The sequence below is a fragment of the Silene latifolia genome, chromosome Y, assembly GCF_048544455.1.
Source record: "Silene latifolia isolate original U9 population chromosome Y, ASM4854445v1, whole genome shotgun sequence".
Taxonomy (NCBI): domain Eukaryota; kingdom Viridiplantae; phylum Streptophyta; class Magnoliopsida; order Caryophyllales; family Caryophyllaceae; genus Silene; species Silene latifolia.
In genome coordinates this window covers 46,629,606-46,637,092 of record NC_133538.1, presented here as the reverse complement: position 1 = coordinate 46,637,092, position 7,487 = coordinate 46,629,606, and the positions used below count along the sequence as shown (strand labels likewise).

Genomic DNA, 7,487 nt, shown 5'->3' with positions numbered 1-7,487 from the left:
CGTCAGGAAAGAATTTTAGAAAAGGATTTTTGCGAGTATATTTGATTTTTTGGGGTCAAGCCTCGAATTTGTGAGTGCTTGAATTTTTGAGGAAAATTGATGTCGTGTTATCAATCTTCGGTTTTGATTTTTGATGGAAAATTGCGAAAAAGCGAAAAATTTTCGGAATTTCGACTGACATGGAAACGATCCATCGCGGATCGGGGCGACTAGCCCTTCCCCCCTTTAAAAAAGGAAAGAAAAAAAATCCGTGTGTTTAAAGCTGCGTCATGGAAACCTTGTCGGATTTCGTAAAACGCGAAAACAAGGAAATGTGAGTGTGAGGAAACAAAAAAATGTCCTGAATCATCCCGAAGAGGCGCGAGCTTCCTGGCGGGAGGTTTGAGGTGTCAGGAGAAAGCACATGTTGAAAGAGACAAGTCAACAGCGGGAATCCTGGGGAAGGCCTAAAGAGGCGCCAACAACCTGGCGATGAAAGCCAGCTCTCCCCTTTTCTGAAAAACGCGCTGATCAGTTTGTATAAATAGGGACGTTTGCGCTTCATTATTTCATCATCCGAAACACAAAAACATCTCTACAAAACCTCTTCTTCTTCCACAAAAATATTTCATGGATGCTTTTGAGAACGCATTGCGACAATGGTGTCGGGATTTGTCGCCTCCCGAAAAGCATCAACTCGTTAGCATGGGAGTTGGTCAATTGTTGGTGCTTCGTCAAGTCAAGGTTCAACCTTCGTTTCTTGAAGCATGTTCTCGGTTTTGGGATTCGAAACATCATGTTTTCGTGTTCCCGAAAGGCAACATTTGTCCTCTTGCCAAAGAAGTTGGAGCCATTGGTGGGTGGCCGGGTTGTGTTCCGGTGCTTTCTTCGACTCGGTTGTGCTACAAGGAGAAATTTCGTTCCATGTTGGGCTTATCAACAAGCCAAATCAACTTTATTCTTGCTCCACATGGTGTGGATATGTTGGCTCTTATCAACATCTTTTCAAACCGATTAGATGTTAATGTCTCGGATGTGGCTAGGAGAAGGGCTCTTGCATTTTGCCTTGTCCATGTGTACCTCTTTGTTGATGTCTTGAAGAAGGAGGGGCCGAGATGCCATGGTAGCATGACCCTTATCCATGTGATTGAGCAAATGGAGCATGGTAGAGATCCATCATGGTTGGTGCTTGGGGAGATTATCCAAGCTTTGGACAAGGAAGGCTCTTGTGGAGAAGCTCCCTCTTTCGGATCCCCAAGGATCCTCCAAGTGTGGTTATTGGAGAGGCTAAGGTATGTAGAGCCTCCGGTTAATCCTTCTTCTTACACGTTCCGTCACCTCACTATGAGGAAGAAGTTGTACCCGGATAGTTTTGCTTCCACCGAGGCCTATTGGGCCGCAAGATTGGCGGAGGAGGGTGGTCCTCATATCTGTTGGGTGGTGCCGTGGTGGCACTTGAGGTCCTTCACGGGGTTACCCGCTTCGGGTTCTAGTCCTCGTTCTTTGATGGTGGTGGGTTTGAAGGTTGTTTCCTTCATTTATCCCAAAAGGCTCATGAGGCAAATGGGGCGTCAACAAAAGGTGCCCGCTCAAGATACTCTTGTCCAAGAGAATGTTTTCCGGGACTCTGAGCTTGTGGAGTTCTTTGAAAGGTTGTGGGCCTCTCGGCCGCTTTGGGAGGTACCAAACCCCGTTGCCACGACATGGGTGACTCCCGCTTATGTCAAGTGGTCACGAGCTCCGTCCTTGGAAGAGAGGTCCAAATTTCGTAAGGACGAGGTTGTCAATTTGAAGTACCAAGAGGTTGGCAAGGCCAACCGTGCCTTCTTTGAGGAATATGTTGATGGAGCTACCCCCGATGTGGTGAGACCACTGAAGAGGAGGAGTTCCGGCCCCAAGAATATGGTGGACGGTGCTTTGGCTCTTTTTGGGTCGAACATGGGGTCTTGTGCTAGACCGGAGGCCGTCGCCGTCTTAGATCCTTTTAGGATTCGTTCCGAGGAAGAAGTCCAAGCTAGGCGGGCCAACAAGAAGAACAAGGGGAAGATGTACCTCTAGGGAAAAGGCAAGGGTAGAATGGAAGAGTGAAGACCTCCATTACCCACTTTATTATTATGTTGTATTATTGTTTTGAGTTTTTATTATGTTGTACTAGCTAGTTGCACTAATGGAAAAAACCCCTATTGCGTCAGTTTTAAAGGGCTTTTTGCGTCGGTTTTGGACTGACGTATATCGAGGGGTTGTATTTGATATACGTCAGTTGTTGAAACCGGCGCAAAAATTTTACCATTTGCGTCAGTTCTGTTTTAAAAACCGACGCAAAAGGGTGTCATTTGCGTCAGTTGTATCAATATAATGGACGCAATAGACTCTAACAACTGACGCAAATAGTTTTTATTTGCGTCAGTTTTTCAAATAACCGATGCATTTGCTTAATTTTTTTTGCGTCAGTTCTACCATAACTGATGCAATTGATATTGTGATATTTTTTTAGCGCCAATTTATTTTACCATTTGCGTCATTTGGTATCATGATGCAATTAATTTTTTTTTCATATACAAAAAATTGCTACCGAATATTCGGCAACACCTCCCCGTAAAACCGACGATTCAAATACAAAACTTGAAAACCTGCAACAAGAAATCCAACCAACCACCAATACATCATAGGTAAAGCAACATTATATTTCATTCAACCCAACAACGTTCCAAATACAATTCAATGTATACAAAATCTCACAAACGTCTTAGTTACTAAGGTAATCTATACCAATTGTTCTCTAAACATCTACTAGCCAAATTCATATCGTTGATTGACATAGTTGAAAAATGAATGTGTGGACGTGATGTATTATGAAGATCAAGAATATAAAACCCTTGTTCAGACAAACCTCTTCAATGGACCAAGGATTGTTAGAAGCTAAAGTTGACATCTCTTCCAATGTAGTATCAGTGCTTGCTTTGTGCAAACCAGGGTTACCGGATTCGCAATTCGTTCAATTCGCTTTCTTAATTCTAATTCGCGATTCGCTCAATTTAGCGAATTACATTATTTTAAAATTCGGTAATTCGTCGAATCCAATTCGCAAAAGGATTATCCTTTTATATCAACAAAGCTAAAAAAAATCATCTTCCTATCAGAAATCAAAATCAAATTAAAGCTAAATCTACAAATCTACAATAGTGAATCAAATCATTGTGCTTGGCTTCAAAGTTCAAACTTCAAAATAACTAGGTATCTTGTCTATACTTCAATTTTTCCTGATTTTTTTTGTTTTTAGCATAATCATATAATTCGCTCATCTCAGCGAATAATTCGCGAATTGGGACAAATTAAGATGAAAATGAATTGCGAATTAATTCGTTCGAATTAATTCGCAATTCGGAGGGGGACGAGCGAATTAGGTAACCCTGGTGCAAACGAACATAATGTGTCATCCCCCACACTTTATAAGTATACCACCCACCTATGAAATATCCTATTTTTGAGCATCTCATCTTCTACCTCCACCTCTTTCACTTCATTTTTCCATATCCAAACTCATTCGTTCAATGGTTCTTCCTGACCTGAAAGTTAACTCTCGCCATAAGCATTGTACTTGAAGAAAATGGCTCTATTACAAGATACTTCTAGGCAAAGTATTTTAAACAATGATGTGCACATACTGAGATGAGAGTATATTGTCATACCTGCCCCATCTATGGGGATTGAGTTTGAGTAGGGTGTTGCACAACAGGAGCTGAAGGAAGTAGGTCAGAAAATACTATAGAAGATAAGTTGTCATCTTCGATCAAGGTAGCGTCAGTGGTTCCAGTTCTTCCATACTGCACAACAAATACAATATATCAGAAACAACTGGAGAGATTTAGAAAAATTTATTTAAACTAAGTTTAGTAACAAAAGTTGCATGAATGTGTGACATTGAAATCTACTTGGGATCATGACAACACGCACTAAGTAATCTAAAGCCCATGACCAAGAACATTGCATAAATTAGGCCTGCAAGAGTAAATAAATGAATTGCTGATAAGCGATGTGTGGTATCTTCCCGACTTTATCCGTATATGCTGATACACAATTTACAAAGTAATGGTGTAAGCTTAAGCAGCACAAAAAGCACACGAATTAGTGTCAAGTTCTGCATTACACACAAAACTGAAAAAAAATTACAATAATAACTAGTATTTCAGAACATCAATCTCAGCTATATGTAAATATACGGAGAACCAGTATCATAAAGTAGAGTAGCTATATTAAAAGGTATATCAATCCGTAATTGAAGTCTAAGTTGCAACTTGTCATTTTGTCCCTGCATTTTTTAGCCACGTACTGTACAAAATAAAATAAAATAAAATTATGGAGTCCTATTCATAATAAACAATTTTTAATTCGAGAAAATCAAGAGATTGTTTAAACTCACCTTTATTTTTGACTTATTTCATAAGTATAACACTAACATTGGTAGCGACTTTTGCGATTAATTGGCATAAAAAAATCATAGTTGGACAAAATAAATTACGCCATTACGGTGTATCAATCCGTAATTGAGTACTCCGTAGTTCGCAAGATTAACACTATGGATTTTGATCCCCTGCTTGTATATGTATGATCTGGTGGGAGTCAACCCTAATTTTTTTTCCAAGAAACCCCATCATTTGGTGTGGTAAAGGAGACGTGCTGGTTGGATTAGTTTCCTGCTAGTGGTGAACATAGGTTACATGTGTTGGTGCTCGACTGCTCGTGCAAAAAATTGGAGCTACGTGCACAATGCCGTCGCTGCTAGATACATGGTTGTTGGGGTTGTAGGTAATTTTGGCACAATTGTGACAACAATAACGTACCAACAGTGGCAGGGATGCTTCACAACAAACAAAACAGTAAGGCAATATTTTCTCGAACTAAGTTGGAACATATTCGACATTTTACCCTGTTAAAACTTTAGTATACAAGCTATTTAAAAGAGCAATGAAAGTTTGATCTCAAAGGTAAGAGCTGAGGTCATACGCATAAGATAAGAACATATATTCGAAAATTTCAACTTAACATGGTTTATGATAATTTATTTCACAAGTGCACAACGTTATATAATAATGTAATAATAGCTAACTTTAGTGACTCACCTTTAGGGCAGAGGTTTTCAAAGAAGCTAGATATAAGTCAGATTGAATTCCGCCACACTTTGAAAAAATAATATAGATGAGCAAAAAAATGGATCAATATTGATATAAAGAAAAATGTAAGTTGAATAACCAAATTAAACAAAATGGAAATTAAAAGAAACATATAGAAGAAGACGAAGGTTACATCCCCGATTGTATGACCATAATGATCAGTTGCAAACAGAGTGTCGATTACTGAGAAATTATGGAGCAATTAGCAATGGCTGATAAATTATGGAGCAATTGCAATATGAGGAGGAGAAATTAAATATTACTTACAACAGGTCAATAGATTTTGAGTTTTCATACATATCTTCAATGACCATAGAGGAGCTGAAAAGATGGTGACCGTGGTGTAATGGCAGAGTTGAAGAGTTAAATGGTAGGGTAAATTGAAACGATTATGTACTCTCAGTTAATTTTTCAGTTTTTATCCGATGGAGCAATTGCTATAAGCGTGTGCGTGTGCGTGTACGAGGGAAGTGGGAAGTAAAGGATAATCTGGTGATGCCATTCCAGCTTAGGAGGATGTTTAAGTCTTGCCTTTTAATAGTCTTTATAAATTTTTGTAGCAATTTTCACTGTTGACATTGAATTTTTAAGGCTCCTATTATGATGATCCTTGACTATTTACAAGCAGAGTCTACAAAATAAGGCAGTAAGTCTATCGAGTTTGAAAACAATTCAGAGCACATAATGGCTGAAAAACGAGAAACTGATATAAAGGCCAACAAACAAAAGAGAAACTAATATACTACAAAACAACATAAACATACCAAGAATGTTTAACTCGGAAAGTTGATCAATCCCTGAAAACGAGGAAATCTCATTATGATCTACACATAACACAACCAACATAAAAACTCATAACAAACTTATCTGATCTGATTTTTCCCAGCATTATACACCTAACTGAACTCAATACCAATAAAAACATGACATTTTCGAAAATAACACTAATTCACATGTACTACAACACAATTACGAAAGCTAATTAAAGAAATTATGGTAAGATTAGTGAGGGATTCAATGCCATTCAAAGAATCAAGCTTGTTCTATTACACAGATAACCACTTCAACTTGAGTTCGAGACAATACTGTATAGAATATTATTTTAAGCATAATTTAAACAAAGATTACTAAAATAAAAAATGAATTAGAAGATTACCTAATTAAATAAGCACAAATAGGAATGAAAAGGCATTTTAATCCTAGCAAAATCAAGCTATCAATCCATTTGTCTTCAGTACATTTAAACATATACATTAGCTGCGAAAGTCACTTCAAATCGAAACAAATAACGTTGGATACCCACACTTTCAACAGAAAGGCGGATTAATCCATCATTCATCCAAAAAAAAGGCTGACCCTATTTACACACCGAGAATCAATCCAAACTAATAAAAAATTGGGATGACAAAAATCAGAAATTCGGAATTCAAACAATCAACTAGCAGAATGATAATAATACAAGAGTATGAATTTCATACATTTATCAAATCCAAACGAAAAATCCCTAAATTTGGTATAAACATAACCCTAAATCAAATTAAGCTATAATTCAATAGTATATAAAATAATTAGACTTCTCATAAACGGTACCTAAAATGTGACGGTTCAGTGATGAAGGCGGCGACTTGATGGCGTGGTGGTGTTGACGAACAATTGAGCGAATGAGTGACGGTGGAGAATGACTGAGCGATGCTGACTTGGGCGTCTTCGTAAGTCTTAAAGGCCGTTGATGGTGACTTGGGCGTCGTCACCAGAGGCGGAGGCCGGCCGACGGCCACAGTGGCGATTAAGCGACGGAGATAAAGCTTTTGCGTGAGAGAAGATGGGGATTGGAGTATAATGAGTCAGAGAGCTTTTGCAAGTTGAGAGTGCGAGTGTGTATGAGTTTTTTTTTAATTAATTATCATTTGCATTAGTTTCAACTATAAATGACGTAAAAACATAATATTAAATACGTCAGTTGAAGGAAATAATTGATGTATTTGATCAAATACGTCAGTTTTGCACTTAACCGACGCAATTATTAATATTATATACGTCGATTATAGGAAAAAACTGATGTTTTTGATCAAATACGTCAGTTTTGCACATAACCGACGTAATTCAATAGACGCAATAGAGGTTTTTTCTACTAGTGTTGTTGTGTGTTTTGTGCTAGTTTTATTATGTGAGGTGTGTTAGTTGACACCTTAGCTTTGATAAGTTGTAGACTTGTCGAGCTTTATTTGTTGTTGGAATTGTAATCCCTCCCATTATTAATTAAGTAAGAGGATTGCTCGTGTCGAAAATTGTGAACGCTTGTTTCTTCCATCCATTTGGTGAAGGCAATTCAATTTG

At 38.1% G+C, this 7,487-nt stretch overlaps 1 long non-coding RNA gene across 1 annotated transcript; it reads right to left on the bottom strand.

Annotated features, from left to right (window-relative positions):
* Window positions 1-3,013: 3,013 nt before the first annotated feature.
* On the bottom strand, window positions 3,014-7,026 carry LOC141634520 (uncharacterized). The gene is made up of 4 exons (XR_012539246.1): window positions 6,741-7,026; window positions 5,915-5,947; window positions 3,669-3,803; window positions 3,014-3,545 (listed from the first exon to the last, which is right to left on the bottom strand). It is a non-coding gene; the product is annotated as an uncharacterized LOC141634520 (long non-coding RNA).
* Between the last annotated feature and the right edge of the window lie 461 nt (window positions 7,027-7,487).